We start from the raw sequence: 17,752 nt of genomic DNA, 5'->3' as shown, positions 1-17,752 counted from the left end.
CGTGGAATGTGGCTAAGACTGTACTCAGAAGGTCAGTGGTCTTAAGTGCCTTCATTATTTAAAGGAAGGAAACCATGATAAAATGAACAAACTGGATCAAAATAAAAACAAGAGCAAAATCCGAGTGACCACACACAGCACACACACGCACACAGAGCGAAGAGGGAATGTTTCTGTAGCTGGTGGGACTTTGAACAATGTCGGTCCATCGCTGATATAGGTCGGGCTGCTGGTGCTCTAGAATTAAAGCCTGTTTTTGGAAGTGTCTGTCTGATCGCATGTGGCTTGACACTCCTACCGGAAATCCGTAAGAGGCTACTTCCTTCCCACCGACAGTTGGTCAGGATAGATTTGTTTTTATTTGGCTGATATATATGCACTATTTTAGCCTCCCATATACTCATTTAGGGTGCAGTAGTGACTCACTGTGGTCTTCAGGGAGTTTGGGGCTAAGGCTTGTCACCTAGATTTCTTTCCAGCGGGACCGTGTACCTTCATATGATGCCACTTACTTGCATGGTAATTGTGTCATCCTCCCCTAAAGATGAAAGTATAATTTGGGATAATTTTTACAGAGAGAAGTTTGTTAATATGTACCTAATGACTTAGGATTTAATTGATACTTTGACTTCTGGGGAAATATTCAAAAGGCATAATCCAAGAAATGTACTAAACAATTGTCACAAGAGTTACTCTAATGGGGAAGGTTGGAAAATTTTCAGTGTGCAATAATGGGAGATCAGTGAGTTCGATTTCCGAATCAGTCAGGCGGTAGCATCTCCATGTAGCCACTTGACTACATGTCAAGGATTCATCTATGGTTTACGCAGGCACAACGGCTCATCCACACAATGCACAGGGTCCCATTTTTGTAAAATACCTCGGCTACTCTGAAAAAGAAAACCTCCATGAAAAGAGAGTGGGCGATTTCCAAGGCAATGGTGATGTTGGGAGCACTGGCCCCGTTCTGACTCTATTTAGCTACATGACATGGGAAACATCACCTTTCCCTGTGGGTCGGTCTCCTCCTCCAAATGGATTGAATAGAATGATCCCTTCTGGGCTGAAAATGGTTCATTTATTGGAGGCATTCACAAGCATGAAATCTTCTTCCATATGTCACCATGTACATCGGATCTAGGACCTGCATTCGGCGAAAGGCTGTTTTGTCCAAGTCACGAGGTCAGAGACAAGACCAAGGGCTCTGAGTGACTCCCCGAATCCACGCTCTACACCGGCCGCCATCTTGCAGCGAAGGCGGAAAGCGGAGAGTGCGACCCATGAAACCACCTCCATGCTGGCAAGCTTTATTTCGCAGAGAAAGCCCAGATGACACAGGAGACCTGGCCATGCCCTGTCACAGTATTGAAGGCCCTGTTTCTTCCACTCTCCAACTTTCAGGTTCTTTTCATTCAGCCACCGGCCAATGAGAGCAGCCCTCCTGGGAGAGCGCTGTCTGTCCAATGTCTTTTCCCTTCACAAGTGACTCCCTACCATTCTGTAAGAATAAGCATTTCCAGACTCGTCATTAGAACTCCTAAGATGCAAAACACATTTTGATCATTTTTTTCTGTTATCCTTTTTCTTTGTTATTTTTTTTCTCCATTTCCTTACTTCTTGACTCAAGATCCAATGTGCAGTTTCCAGGGTCTCGGCTTGACATTCTACAGCCAGTGGGCGATTTCCCAGGACTCTGCCAGCGCAGGTAAGTCACGGTGCATGGAAGGCCATGGAGACCTTTCCTCCAGGCTGGCTCACTGCTTGCGGGGACCTGGGCATCAGGAGGCCCGGCCCTGCCTGCAGGAGGGGACCCAGCACAAGCGCTCAATTTCGCATCTGTTACAGGAAACAAAAAGGAAAGAGAGGAAACCGGCCGTGGGAGGACAGGCCGGAAACGCCCCTCCAGGTGAAGGCCCTGTCACTCCGGCTTGTCAGCGGGTCCCATTCACTCCGAGGGACACCTTCACCCGCATCGGCACCAAGCAGGCATGAAGCCACCACTGTGAACAGAACGACACTTGTCACTGGGATGTGACAGAAGCACGGGCCTCCATTGGGCCAGATGGATAGGAGTCTGGGGACCCCTCTTCCTTCAAGTAGCAGGGACGCGAGGATGCCCTGACTGCTCCCCGTGCTGACTCTGTCCCAAAGAGAGGTAACAAAGATGTGCCTCTCGTCCCTCTGTGACAGCACCTTGTGCAAAAGTGCGCCTCCTTCTAATGATCGACCTTGGAGTCCAGCATCCCTAACGGACCGTGAGCTCTCGGAGGACAGGAACACGCCTCCTTCTCTGTTTGGACCCCCAGCATCGAGCTCAGGCCGCGCTGCACTCGTGCCACCCAACAAGGTGGCCGGGTAGGAGCGCAGGACCGCGTGGTCCGGGTGCCCAGCTCGGGAGCCGCCACCAAAGGGCAGCGTTCCTCGGCAGAGGCATCCTTGGCCGAAGCGGAAAGGGTGGTTTTGTGGGAGAGACGAGGTGAGCGGGGTCACCGTCTGCCGGGGCCACACGGGTGGTCGGACTCTTCCCAGACGGACTCTAGCGGGACCAGCGTCACCCGTAGGCATAACCCAGATGCAGCGGGGGCTCTTTTCTCCTCAAAACACGGGAAAACTGTGACAGAAGTTGATGCTGTGAGGCTTACAGAAAATCTCAGTTGTCTAGAATCCTCTAGAAGCCCAGGAGGCTCCGTCGCCAGGGCTGCCTGTTCTGCTGGGTTCGGGCTCCACGGGCCCCTTCTGGGCGGCCCCCACGTGGACCCAGACGTCATACGGCCCCTCCTCTACCTTCCGTCCCCACCCACGTGACCACAGGGCGCCCCACATGGGCCCACACGTGACACGGCTCCTCCTCTACCTTCAGTCCCCACCCAGGCCACCGCAGCAGTGCCCTTCGAAGACAGAGAGCAGCGTCTCACTCTGCAGCGCTCCTTCCTGTGACCCATGCTTGTTCTGGATCCTTCCACGGGGCTGCGGCCCTCTCTTCTGCTCTCAGCCTGCACCAGCCTCCCATACCCCCAACCCTGCTCCCAGAGCCAGGGCGCAGAAAACCATAGCTCCCTGTCCTTGTCCCTCTGCGGCTTGAGCGGCCAGCCCCCCACTGGACGGCGCGTCCCCACCGAGCCCGCGGCCTGTCGCAGGCCTCCGCCGGCAGAGGAGGGGTCTGCGCCCGCAACCCTCTGCGCCATCCGGGCACCTGCAGGAAGGCTGCCCCTCCCCCACCGCCGCAAGAAGGCAAGGTCAGCACCCCGCTCTTCTCTGAGCGCCGTCCACACCCGCAGAACTCAGGGTCCTCCCCTCAGTTTTCCTGAGGTATCTGGAAGTGCGACAGGCAGCCTGTGAGGCCACCCCTCTCTCTGCTCTGCTAGTTTTCCTGCTGCCGGACGAGGAGTGGGGAAGCCAAGGTCCCCCGAGGGAGAGGGGGGCTGGAAAGAATGTAGACCAAATTGGGCTGACCTCTTTGCTTTTCTGTGGGAATGAAGATAACATGTAAAAATCTCACTATCAGGCCTTGGCTGATCAGAGAAGCACCCCTTCAGCCTCAGGCTCAAATAGGACCCAAGGGGCAGCCCCAGGGGTGGGGCTGGGGGAGGAGGGGTCTCCCTACAGAGGGTGCCTCACCTTGCACTTAACACTGAGCAGGCCTCCTTGCTCCTACATTTAGACATAAGCTTCTACATCAGCCTCTCCAACTCGTTTTCACGGTAATCCGTTTTCTCAGCTAATGTCATGTTTTCAATATGATTCCACAGGGTCTTGGCATAGGAAAGACCATGATGTCATATTTGAACTATTCATTATGACTCTAATATGCGAGGGGAAACGGCCAAGTCTTCTCTGGCCCCGTGTGGCAGCAATCCGAACCTTCTCCATCCAGTCAAGAGTAAATCAAGATGCAAAACCCCTGTAATTCCCCGAGGAGGGCGCGGACACCGCACAAATTAGGAGGTGCTTCCTAGGAGGTTATAGAAGCTTGCTAATTATTTTGAGGAGTAGATAACTGATCAGGCTAAAGGGACCTATGGACGGAAAAGAGGGAAAGAGACAGAAAGAAGCAAAGAAAAAGAAAACTGAATGCATCCCTGTGGAATCCCGTGGAGGGAGGGAGGAGTGTGGAGAAGAGCCAAGGAGCAGAGACCTCGGGCCGTCTCCCGTGCGGGCTCCTGAACAGACGGGTCCTTGGAGGCGTGGACACTCGGGCCTGGAAGAAACTGAGGCCCAGAGGCAGGAGGTGACTGAGCCGAATCCCGCCACCGGTTACGCCAGGAGGAGGGAGCGAGGAAGCGTGTCTTCGGCCTCGCCAGCGGCCCGCTGTCACCGTCCGTGTGAGTCCTCACAGCCGGGTGCGTCTCCGGGCCTGCCCCACTGGTTTTTACTGAGGCTTCAGGGAGCGCAGCCTTCCGGAGACCCGCTGGGCTGGGGCCCTGCTGCCACCTGACACAGCCGCAGGGGAGTGTCCCCCCAGGAGCAGGGAGGGTCTGGGCGGGTCCAGGGTGCCGGATCAGAGCCCCGGCTCCGAGCTCAGACCCCCTTGTCCTCTGCTCCCCGGCCCCTTCTCGAGATGAATGAGCCAATCACACGGGCCCACCCGGCCCGCAGAGTTAAGGGGAAACACATCAGTTGCACAGCATCAGATGAGCAGTGACTGGTGCTAACCATTGGGGTCGGGAGCCTGGTGGCCGAGGTCTTCTCAGTGTAGGAGTCTGAGCTGCAGGCTTTGGGCTCACCTATGCACACGGCTCTGCAGCTACCAGAAAGGGGTCCAGGGACCAAATACCCCCCCGGAAGGGAGACAGAGACCCAGAGCCTGGGTGGACAAGTAAGCCGCCGGGGCCTTATCCTCAGACAGAATGCCAGGAACTTCCGTGAGGTGGGTGCTGCCTGCCCCGCAGCCGGCTTTCAGGGCTGCCGACTCCAGAAACCACCAGCTCACTCAATTTCAAGATCACCACCAAAGGCAAAACCCACACAGCGTCCACGCTGACCCCGCCAGCCTCGGCTGGACAGATCTAACGTGTCCAACTTCGCTTCTCAGGGTTGGAACGGGCTGGAGCCTCCCTAGCGGGGGCCCCGGTTGCAACAGCTAAGCTGGTGGTTTGGTCCATGCTGTCCGAAGAGTACACGTCTGCAAAGACCAGAGTCACACCGGAGAGCGGAGATGCTCGAGCCCCGGCCCCGGAGGCTGCACGGGCGGAGGCGGCAGACGAGTTGCCTTCCCGTCCCAGGCCCTCAGCGAAAGAGCTCATTGAGAAGGCCGGGCGACGTTCCCTCCTCCCCTCAGCCTGCCCGCTCCTCTCCCCCCTCCGTCTCCTTCAGAGGTTGTCACTAAGTTGTGCGAGGGGCCTGTCTGAACCAGTGTTGGAGCTCTGGACCAGTCTCACCGGACCATCCCCTCAACCGTGCCCACCGCTGAGTCCCTCAGGCCCAGAACGCCCGCCGTGAACGGGCTGAGTCAGCGGGTCGGGCCTAATCCGGCGGAGTTACCGACCGGCCTTGGCCTGGGTCCTGTTTGCCTCTGTGGACAGGGCTCCGGAGAGCCCGCTGGGAGGCATCCCCCTCCGACCTGCCAGCGCCCCAAGGCAGACTCGTGTCACACTCTCGTCCAAGGACCAAGAGCCACGTACTGGAAATGACTCCACTCAGAGCCCCTCCTCTTATTTCCTTGGCTGTGGGGACATGAGCTCTCTAACCTGGGGCAGATCCCTCCCCTTTCTGAGCTCTGCACATCAGGAAGACCGGCCTCCATGAGCTCCAAGTCTTCTTGGGCCTTCTCTAACATCCTACCCGGACCAACACTGTGCCAACAGAGGGGTAAACAGGTGGTTCCAGAAGAGACCCGGTGCCGGGCACACCCGGGCACAGCTCCCCCCTCCAGAGTTGTCTTCAGGGATCCCCATGGAGCCCCAGATTCAAAAACGTTGGAAGAAGACACGGTTGGACCCAACGTCCAAAGTGAGGGGCTTGGGGGTGCTGCCTCACGGCCGGATGCAGGACCCTTGTTTACTTTATCTCACAAGGATTTGGGCAGCATTTACTAGTGCCAGACATTGTTCGAAGCGCTTTGCAAATATTTATTTTCTCGGTCCTGGATGTTGCCCTGTGGCAAAGACACTGTGATTATGCCTGCTTCAGTGAGGACCAAGCTGAGGCACAGAAAAATGAAGGAGGTCACCGAGGAGCACAGTGCTGATGAGCAAGGACTCGGTAGCATGCTTGCTCCGCGCCTAACAGGACGCGCACTCCCCTCGAGGGGGAGGCAGATGGGGAGCAAAGTCTCCAGGGAGGAGCGTTAAGGAGGCTGGGAAATATGCCCAGGCTTTATGACCCCGAGGCCCGGGCCTCATCCAGGTCCATAGCGTTTCTCACAGGGCTTGTTTCTAGAAGACATTAGTGGGTATTTTGCCAACATGGGAAAAGGAGATGTGCGTGAGGCTGCAAGTTTGGCGGCTTCCTTAGCTGCAGGTCTTTTCAGAGCCTTTAGTCTGAAGAATACTATTAATCCATCAATCACTCATTATTATATAACTAATAATCAATTATATGTATTTATTATTATGTAACTACTAATCGTTAGTTATAACAAATATTACTTATTAGATAATGATTATTAGTGAACATTTATGAGTATTATTGATTAATAATTTGTAATGATTAGTATAATTAATTCATTATTTTTAATAGTACTGATACTTTTTACTCTAATAATCCTTATGAAGAGCCCAGGGAGGTGCTAGAATGTACACTTGGTCAGACGGATTTGACAATGAGGCCCTTTTCTGAAGGACTCTCCCAAGGCATGGACGGTCTAACAGACCCACTTTGGAGATACTGGCGGAAGGTGGTAGAAAAGTGGTAAGTACTTATCACATCCTCCTGTGTGGCCATCACTCCTTCTCCTTCTGGACTCATGAGTCACACCATCCTTGCCTTTCCTGAGCATGTCTACCCTGCCGTTTTGTGCTCTGTGTGAACACACCTGTCTCCCCTCCACTACCAGAGGATAGACTCCTTAAGACAGAGCCCTCTCTGATTTATCTGTGATCTTCACAGGAACGAGCCCAGTGTTTTACACCCAGTGGACACTCACATGTTTGTTGAGTGAATAAACAAGTGTGTTCAAACCATTTCCATGGGAGTATAACAGAAATCAGGATTCCAAGAAAAGAAAGAAAGTTAAAACTGAGAGCACTCACTGGGGGCAGGGTGTGGGACAGCCAAGGCAGGAAGAGGCTGTTTTTCCCATGAGCGTTAGTTCACTGGCAACAGAAAGGGTAGAGAGAAAAGCAAAAGAAGCAACAAGATTACCCAATTTGTGGAACTGGGGCAGGAGTGGGTGACTGAAGACACACACCTGCCCGAGTCTGGTCGGTGGGGACACTGAGGCCTCGGGGTGCACAGTCATGTCCTCCAGAGCAAACCTGTCATCTCGACTTTAATGATGCTGTCGAGGCCATCAACCCAGAAGACTCGTGCAAAGCTGACCTCCTGAAATTATTGTTAAGGAAATGGCTTTATAGGCGGGCAGGGAAAAAAATCACTTTCTCGTTAGATTCTCCTCTTATTTAGAAATAGCACTGGACTCTCCACCCGGGAGGGGCCACGGGGCAAGTTTGCCGTCGGTCCCCAGCTGAGCTCCCAGCCAACCTCCGTCTTACATCCCCTCTCCTACCCGTCCCTTCGTCCGAGCTCTGATCCAGGCTGCCTAACGCACAACGGCCCGTGAACCCTAAGCCCTGACTTTCCGCCAGGAGCACCAAGCCCTCACCGTATCAGGCTCCGGTAGAAGAAACGCCGAATCCGTGCCTTGCCCACCAGCCAGCCTGCTCCATGGGTTGTTTGTCATCCGTCTTGCTGAGACCCACAGTAAAACTCATGTTTTTTATTCAGGTCTAAAATAAATGAGCGGCAGCTGACTTCCTTGGCCTGGCGCAAAACTGCAGTCAAGAAACATGAAAAGAAACAAAAGCCCAGGGCCCAGAAGTTTCTTTCGGTTTCCTGTGGAATATCATGTTCCGCCCGCACGTCCGGGAGCTTCGCTGCCAGAAAGCCCCGCCGCTGAAACCGGGGCCTTGTCTAAGCCCTGCACACGAGGCAGCTCCGGCTACAGCTCTCTGAGTCCTTCCAAGGTCAAGGGCTTTTGTGTGCAGATAGCAATGTCTGCTGAGAACAGGCTACAAACACGCAGGAGTTTCCACACGCTGCTCTTTGGAAACTCGCGGACGCTGCACCGGCTCGGGCAGCCCGATCGGGCTGCCCAACACCCGCCTGATAATTCAGCCACACTTTCGTGGCTGTGTGGGAGGTGGACTTACCTGTGGTTTGGACCAAAAGAGAGAGAAGGGCCCCGTGGGGAAAATCCAGACCTTTATAAGCAAGAACCAAGGACGAGTGGAATTTCTAACGTCTCACGTAGAGAAGAGGTCACGTCTGCATTTTATTAAATAGCTTTATTCAACTCCTCGTGTTCGATTCTCCCAAGGCTGCGGTGGTGATGAAGGTAGGTGCCACCTGGGGTCCAGCTGCAGAAACTTGGGGACATCAAAGAAACCAGCCAAGGTCACCTGGGGGCTGACCGGACCTCTTCCCCTGTCCCATCCATCCCCACCGTGCTGGGCTGATTCTCCCGCAGGGGTGAGCTTTGTCTCCAGCGCTGATCAGATCCCGCCAACCTTAGGCCGTTCCCCTGCCCTCCTGGAGACAGAGATGAAATTAGTTAGCGATTCGTCCCAAGAGGAGCTATTTCTGGCTGCGCAGGCGTGGGCTGCCCCGTGTGGGAGCGACCGCCGGGTGCACTGTGGGTACCGGAGAAGAGACCCACCCGGCAGGAGCGGGCAGGTCCTCCCGCGGCCCAGGTTTCCTGCAGCACACGGTCTCATTCATGTCCATTGTCAACAACTCTATTTTAACAGCAGAGCATGTCTATTATTAACTTCTATTGCTCTGTCCAGAAATGGAATCAAAATTCAGAGAAAAACAACACACAATTTAATCGTTTCCATATTAATTTTCAACTACCAGCCACCAGCATTTACTCCATCCTTGACCGTCTCCGGCACTAAAGTAGAAAACAGTCTCCCGGGGGCAGCACCTGTCAGGGGCGTGTGCACAGCTCTGGCCGTGGCCACATTTGGTGGCCGCGGCCGTCTGGCCTGGCTGCAAACCAGATGGGGTGGGAAGCCTTTTGCTTGGACAGCTTCCCCACAGCCTGTGCCCTGAGCCAGGCTCCCCTGAGTGGGACGGGGTGCTGGGGAGCCTGGCTGTCTCCTCGGAGGTGGTGCGCCAAGCTGTGATTGTGGATACATGTGAGCCTGCACGTCCACATGCACGGGGCAAAGGGCGGGGACCAGAATGCGTGGAGAGTCAGGCAGGACACCCAAAAGGGGCGCCGTTGCCTTCCCCGGGATGAATGGGAGAAAGGAAGTAATTCTTTTCTTAAATTATTTATTATTGGTTCCTTTAAGTGTTTGTTTATTTATTTTGAGAGAGAGAGAAGAGGCGAGGGGCAGTGAGAGAGAATTCCATGCAGGTGCCACACTGACACCCAGTGCAGGGCACGATCCCAAGAACCTTGAGATCATGACCTGAGCCGAAATCAAGAGTCGGACGCTCAACTGACTGAGCCCCCCCGGCGCCCCAGAAATGAAGTAATTCTAAAGACACCTGAGCGGAGCCTGTCTTCCCTCCACCCCCCCTGGGGCGGAGAGCCTGGCTTAGCTGAGCTTCTGACTGGGGGCGTCCCGCAGCTGAGTGTAAGCGCAGCCACAGGTCACGGAATGTAAGACGCTACACCTTGAAATAAGTACCATTATTTTATATATCAGTTTAAGAGGAAAAATCACTTCCAACAAAGCTATGAGATGCCTTCAATTTTAAGAGACATCCCAACATCAGACATTCTGAAATGTGAGGGAGGGGAAAGCCTTAGAAATGATGAAATAGACTCCGTCTAGTTTGTGGGTGGGGGCTGAGGCGGGGGAGGCCCCATGAGGACAGCTAGTTGACTCCAGGTCACCAGCTCGTATGAATGAGGGATGCAAATCCAGTCGTATCTGATTCCAAAGTCAGGCTTCTTTCTACAACACCCGTGTTCTGCCCACTGAACTCAGCCTTTCAGACAATGAGGCTTCCAGGACTAGCCAGACCCCTTGGGACGCCGTGTGTTACAGGGCTGACCACCCACACAGGGACCAGCGTCCTGGCAGGGCCATTAGCCCCAGACCACAGCTGCGTTTCCTCCCTCCTGACTGCCCATTTGCTGAGGTCTCACTCCACCTGCCTGCTGCCTGAACCCACCAGCAAGTCCGTGCTCTGGAGAAATGCCAGGAGCACGCGGAAGGGTTGGCCTTGTTTTCCTGGCACCGCAGACCGGAATTCCCAGCAGAGGAGCATCGCCGATATTTGGGGCCAGAAAATTCCTCGCTGTGGGGGCCTGCCCTGTGCACAGTAGGACGTTTAGGCACATTCGTGTCCCACACCCAGCAGTGGCTCGCTGAAGTGTCTTCAGACATTACCCAGCGCCCCCAGGGAAAGGGTAGAAGGCTAAGTGCTCGAAAATGAGAATCACCAGCACCGACCTTGGTCAGCCTCCTTTCTCAGCCTCTTTGAATCTCTTTGGCGTGCCCATTAGCCTTTGGAGTGGAGTCCACCTTGCCTCTGGCCCCATCCCAGATGAGAAAAAGAAAGGAAGGGGCAAGGAGATTCTAACTGGGCCGTAAGGCCACGTGACCGTGTTTTCCAGGAAGACAGAACAAAGACAATGTTCAAATCAGGTCCTTCTCTCTTCCCGTCAGGTTCTTTGTCAAGAGCACATTACTGAGTGCGTCTCGCAGCTGTAACCCACTTGGGAAGGGTCGACCGCAGCGTCACAGCTTGACATAACGGCTTCTAAAGACAATCTAGCTTTTATTTCTCGAACGTAATCTTCGCAGAAACAGCCAGTCACACACACCCCGGTTTCAAAGTGGAAGACAAACGTTTCCCATCGAGGCACCATCCAAGTTACGCGGATCTGCGTTCAAACGTGTCTCCTCTCCAGCATTTCCATCCCGGTAACTCGACCCGTCCACACAGCGGGAAAATCTAAATGCACACTGAAGCCCGAGTCTAGTGGCTTGATTTAGAACCTAGGGAGTTAATTCTCTCAGGATAGGATTTGAGGTATCAGCTGAGTTCTCCTTTCCTGCCTTTTAAGCGAATCTCTGAAGCATGGACTCAGGAATAAGTCTAAATAGTCTTTGGATAATTTTAATGATTATTAGTGTGCATTATCTTTCTCGTCAACTGCCTAGAGGCACACGGCGGGCTGTGGTAACTTGACGGTGAGGCTAAACTTGCCCCCTGGATGTTGGAGACGAAGATGCCACCCAAAAACTAGAAACTCACCCCGGCTTTGCATAGATTGTATTTTTATCCGCATCTGTGCAAATTACCCCACAAAAGTATAAAGAAAATACAGCCGAGGTCCAAGAAACTAAGAAAGTAAATATGTAGTGTTGGGAAGGATGTTTTTATTAAGTAGAAAAAAGTAAACTCTTGACCCATTCTTCCCTTCACTCACTCATTGGTTATTCATTATAAAAATATTTAGTAAGCTGCTACTTTGGGCCGGACAGGGGCGGGGGTGGGGGGTAATGGGAACAATTCAGACAGGACCTCAGAAAGCCGATATGCACGCTGGGTAAGAAGCACCGTTGAGTACAGTGGTCTTTGCAACGTGAAAAAAACACAATAAGAGGCCTCAGTCTTCCCGGGGAAGTGAGGAAGGGCAGGAAGGTGCGGTGGAGGCCGTGACCTTTCGGCTGACCCTAGAAGGAGGAGGTAAAGTCCCAGGCAGAGAGCCTCAGGCCGCACAGAGCTGGAGCCCACGGGCCCTGAGGAGCCGGCCAGCACGATGTCTTCATCTTAAATGGAGGCAGCCCGAGGTTTCGGCAGACACTGCCCTGCATGAGACCGCGGGAGCCAGAATCTAAGTATGGCCACAACTCTCCTGACTCGCCCTCCGGGGTCGGCCCCCAGGGCTTCACGCGGCCGAATGACCCGCTGGCCACGTTCACTTGACTATTTACAGATAACCTCGGGGTGTTCCTGGCAATAAAAACGTGGACCCTTGATAGACTCTGCCTTCAATAACCTTGTAGCAAGTCATTATAATAAGAGGTAGAAATAGCTAGGTGCCCAGGGAAGGGTGCCCCCCACGGGCTGGTGAGGGCAGGGACTCACAGGGGGCTGGTGGGAATGAAAAATGGTGCGGTCGCCTCGAAAAGCAGTTTGGTGGGTTTTTACAGAACTAAACATCCCAGAGCCCCTGGAGGGCTCCGTCGGTTGAGCGTCCGGCTTCGGCTCAGGTCATGATCTCACAGTTCATGGGTTTGAGCCCCATGTCGGGCTCTGTGCTGACAGCTCAGAGCCTGGAGCTGCTTCAGATTCTGTGTCTCCCTCTCTCGCTGACCCTCCCCTGCTCGCGCTGTCTCTCTCTGTCTCTCAAAAATAAATTAAAAAACCAACAACTAAACATCCCTTTGTCGGATAATCAGCAGGCATTGCCTCTTGGTCTTCCCCAGGGGAGTTGAAAGCGTGGGTTCACGCCGAAACCGGCACACAGGTGTTAACAGCGGCCTTATTGGTCATCGCCAAAACTTGGCAGCAGCAGGATGTCCTTCCGCAGGTGAGCAGCGAAATAAAATACACGGAATATTATTCAGCACCAAGAAAAGAAATGGGTCTCGAGCCCCGGAAAGGCACGTAAGAACCTTAAACGCCCTATCGCTGAGAAGAGGCCAATCTGAAGAGGCTACGTACGGCATGATTCCACCTGGTGACGTTCCGGGAAAGACAAATCCACGGAGACAGTGGAGAGATGAAGAGAGAGGGGAATAAACAGAGCACAGGAGACTTCAGCAGGGAAACTATTCCGTGTGACACTTCGGTGCTGGACATGCTGCATCGTGCACCTGCCAAAACTCATAGAATGTTCCCTAGCAAGAGTGAGCCCTGGCCAAACTACGGAGCTTGGGCGGGAATGATGTGCAGACGGAGACCTCACTGTAACAGAAGTACCACTCTGGGGGGCAAGGGGGTGGGGATGGTGGGGGAGGTTGTGTTGGGGATGGGTGGGGCGCCCAGCCTCGCCCGCAGGGTCTCCCCCCCCCACCCCCACCCCCGGCCCAAGGCGGGCAGGCCCATCGAGATCCGGCTGGCCCAAAGGCTCTGGCTGTCCCAGCCCCTCCCTCCAGAAGTGAGACCGCACCTGGGCTCCCACACCCCGGAGCACAGAGGCCTGCCCTGGGTGCGAGGGGCTCTGGGAGTGTGGCCCTTGCCTGGGAGCCACGGGCCCAGCCAGGCGCCTGTCACCGTGGGAAAAGGGAACGTAGAGTTTTCAGGACAGTTGGAGATCTCCAGCACCCACGGGGACTCCACTGACGTTACTCTCTACTCCCCACCATCTAACAGCAGTCTTCAACTCCCCAAACCAGCCCCGCAGCCGGCCAGGCGCCTCCTGCTGAAGATTTCCCTGCGCAGGTGCTCACCTGGGCATCGTGCTCGCCCCCTCGGGCGGGGCAGCGGGACGCAGGTGACCCCTGCGGCGGTGAGAGCCCAGCCCCGGGAAGGCAGGTGTGCTTGGAAGGATGCAGAGTCAGACGGAGGCAGGACAGGGAGCCTCAGAGACGGGGGCGCCCAGTCAGCTGGACTCAGAGAGGGAGGCCGGCCTCCGGGGAAGCTCGTCCAGGTCATGGTTTGTGTGGGGAGGGCATCGCTCCCGCTACGTCCAGCTCTGGGCTGTGTTGCCCTTTCCTCGGGGAATCACTGAGTGAAGTCCCTGACCGGGAAGGTCAGTTTGTCCCCAATGGTCATCACGGTGCATCGGGCATGGGGCCTGGTGCACAGGGCGTCGTGGTGCATGAGCCTTCAGGAGGTGGTCTCCGGGTGGCCAGCAGGGGTGCAGAGCCGGCAGGGGGAGGGCAGTGAAGATGGCGCCTTCCCCCCCAATAAGCCAGATCCCTCCAAATCCCATCATCCCGCCCAGCTCTAGGACGCAGCAGTATCCACACCCACCTGCCACTCGGATCATGTCTCTTGGCGGCCACTTCATTTTGTTTAGTTAAATAAAATGGTTCTAAACAGAAACTTTACCATCCTCCTGCCATAAATGCAAACCAGTATCATTTCTCTTAAGTAGGGAGTAAATGTGAAAATAAGGAACCATTAAAGTAAAAAGACACTGGTCTGGGGACAGCCGAGGGTCGTCTTGGGTGCCCTCAGCGGAACACATGGAGGAAACACGTCCCAAACCGTCGGACAACGAGAGCTCCAGGCCCCTCCCTCCGCGGGCGCCTCAGGCTTCCTATGGAGGGTCGCGCACGCGGAGGAGCGAAATTCGAGGCAGGAGCGAGTGTGATACCCGCGGCCTGAGGACGTGCCGGTGACTGGGAGGCTGTGCTCGCCTTGGCCGGGCTGGAGGGGAGCCCGGAGCCCGGGCAGCTGTCGTCGCGGGGCGCACGCACAGGCGGGCCCTCGAGCAGTGGCAGGACGCTGACAGATGCCCGCTGCCAGGAAGTCCGGCCTCGCAGAGCCCTCTGCCAACACGCCCGCTCAGCGTGGGCCAGCCGGGGTCCCAAACGCAAGGCCGGGACCCGAGGTTTCATCGGTTTAATTCTCCTGTTCAGTGACAGGAAGAAGCAGGTGCGCTGACGCGGGGGCGGGGAGCGTCCCAGTAACACCTGCCCCAGAGATTCCCTGGGGAGGACAGCAGGCCGCGCCCGGGAGAAATCTTGGCAAGTGGAGCCGGAGATGACGGGGTCTGAGTAAGCCCTCAGCAGCCCCTCAAGGGACAAGACAAGAACAGGCTCCGAGACCCGGGAGGGAAGGAGGGGACGGGAGGGGCAGAGCCAGAGAGCCGGAGGGTGAGCCGGGCGGGAGGAGCCCTCCCCTCCGCGCCTGGCCCCGGCGCCCGAAGCCGCCTGCTGCCCGCGGTCCCCCTGTGGGGCAGGCTGAGAGCGTTCAGGGCACCTGTACCCCCCAGCGGTGACTGCCTAGAGCACACTTCTAGAATGATCCGGGCGCCTCCGGGGGCACAGAGGGGATGTGGCACCTGCTGGGGCACAGAGAGGGCGGGGGAGGCAGAGGGACGGCTCTCTCCTCCTCTCTGCTCCCGCACAACGGTGTGTCTCCCCTCACCTCTGCCTGTCCTCCCCAAATCCCTCACCGACCTCAGTGTTCCAGCTGCGAAATGGGTACAGCAAGCGGGCTCGTCTTCCTGTTACCCCCTCTTCCGCTGATTAGACAGGAAGTGGGCCTCAGAAGAACTTCCCGAGTTTCCGTCCCCCCCTTCGAGCGACACATTTATTCCCATTTTCATTTGTGTCACAAAACAGTGAGCCAGCCCTGGCCCGGCTGATGGGGTCCCCGACCCCAAGTCTCCTCCTTCCCCCCTTCTCTCCTCCCCCCTCCTCCCTCCTCCCTCCTCCTCCTCTCACCCCACCCGCATCCTCCCCTTGGCTGACTCTCTACTGATGCCCTCAGTTTCCCCATAAATACACTGGGTTACTCCCCATGCCCAGGGAGACAACACCTTCCCTCCACCTTACCCCTGCCCTCCCCTCACCGCTCCCCTGCCTCCCGCCCTCTCTTCACTCGCAAACTCTTACAGGGGTGACACACCCCTGCAGCCCCCTGCTGACTCCCTTCACTCCTTGACCCCTGCAGGGGGAGCACCGGCTGCTCTGAGCCCTGCCGGCCCCTCTCGGGCAACGCCCATCAGTCACACTAGTGGCAGCGTTCCCTCCCCCCCACCCCCCCGCCCCTGCCAGGCCCTGAGCTAAGCGCGTCCTGGGCGCTCTGGCTGATGCCCCGGCTGCGGTGCCCACTCAGGCCCTCCTTCAGAGCCCTCGGCCAGTCCGGTGACCTCATCCGAGCCGACCTCAGCAAAGCCCCACAGCCGACGTCTCCTGCCCGTGCTCCCCAGATGCACCGGGGAGCCCCTTCCCCCTGCCCCTGCCCCACTGCTCCCAGCCTTTCGCTTCTAGCCGGGCTTGGCCAGCGCAGGCCCTGGCGGAAAAGCCCAGAGAGCAGTGAGGGAAGGTGGCTTCTGCTGTGGCCACCTACGGAGGGTCACGGCCCCGGCCTGGAAGCCCTCTCGGCACTAACTCTCCCCTCCACCCTCCTCCCTCAGGCCCGAGGAGGTCACAGCTCCGCGGACAAGCCCCAGGGCAGCGCACGGTCTCTGGGCCTCCGTCTGCACCATCCAGCCGCCTCCCCGCCTCGCCTTCTCGTGCTGGCCAGCCTGAGTGTGTCGTCTGCTCCGCACCATGCTGCCTGCCGCCCGCCTCCCCCATTCGCTCTTCCACTCGAGTCGGGGAAGCCAGGACTGACCTTGACTCTCCCCTTCAGGCTCACTGCCCTGCCTGAAAGCCCGGCCATGTGCCCTCGGAGCCGTGGCCCGGACCCAGGCCCCCTTCCAAGCCCCCATCCTCACTTAGCCCCCGCCTCATACCGCCTCCTTCCCGGGTCAGCACTGATGCGTTTCAAAACTGACAGTCTGGCCTTTCGATCCCCTGGGTGAAAACATCCCCACGGGCTGGGGCTTGAAGACAGAAACCACTGTCTCCGCAGGGGTCCGTGAAGAGACAAGTCTCTCTGAAAACTGGAAGCGGTGACTGCGGGGAAGCTTGGAGGATCTATCCCCACGCGTGCTGAGCCGGAGGCCCGGTGAGGGGCCAGGCACACAGGGAGGCTTCCCTAAGTGTCTCCCTGTCGTTCTGCAGTGATTTCGTGCTTCAACACAGGCCTGGGCAAATCCGGTCCCTCACGTCGCCAGACAATTTCATCTTGACCGCTCTGTCAGAGAAAATGCATCACAAATCTAAAAGAGACAGGAAAATCCAACAACTAAAAAGACACTTAATTCTGGCGAGCAAGGAGCAGTGTCATGAAGAGTGCAGCAGAGGGTCCCGTGATTCTATCTGACTTTGCTTGCAGTGAAGCTTTCCTTTTGTGATCCTTTCGGTGCAGCCCTCCAATGAATAATGCAAGCAGGGAAAACCAAGCCCTGAGCCCAATGTAGACGCCAGCAGCCGCCACAGAAAGGGTGTGAGGCCAGCCTGCAGCCTCTCAGTGGGACCGAAAGACATCAGCCAATTAGGAAGAAGGCTCCTGAGCCACTTTGTTCTCCACTGAGCAAACAGAGCTGAAGGTTTTAATTCCCTGGGAGCCAGAATCTTTCACGAGAGAGCCTCGCATAATTTCTTATTTAGGGAAGGTTTAAAGAGATTTGCACTGGGGTATTTAATCCAAAACCCTGGAACTGTCCCAGCCGTGGGGATGGATTGGAGGACAGTTGACTTCACACATTGATATTCAAAATAGAAAGTCGCTATTCTTCAGAAGTGGCAGGGACGGGGTGAGTGACAGCCTCCAGCCCAGCTGTCCTGAGCAGGGACCTCCCTCTCACACCAGTTTCTGCCTGGCGGAGGGCTCCCCGAGCCACTGAAGGCCCAGCACTCTGCAAGACCAACCACAGACCTTTCAGGAAAGTACCTCTCTCGGATCTCTCCCTCCCCTTCTCTCTATCACTCTCTCTCGACTACCTCTCCTATTCTATTTTGCTGGATTTTCACGCTGCACACTAGGGATGTTTGCACTTGGCAGTGAGCCCACAGCCATAAAATCCAAGAAGGGTTGTTTATTTATAAGAATTCTGCAGTTCGGGTAAGTTCAGTAGAATATTTCAACTTAAAGTCGGCAAGAAGCGTCGGTGGTC

This window comes from Suricata suricatta, chromosome 9 (genome assembly GCF_006229205.1).
Source record: "Suricata suricatta isolate VVHF042 chromosome 9, meerkat_22Aug2017_6uvM2_HiC, whole genome shotgun sequence".
NCBI classification, from domain to species: Eukaryota; Metazoa; Chordata; class Mammalia; order Carnivora; family Herpestidae; genus Suricata; species Suricata suricatta.
This window is presented reverse-complemented; position numbering follows the sequence as displayed.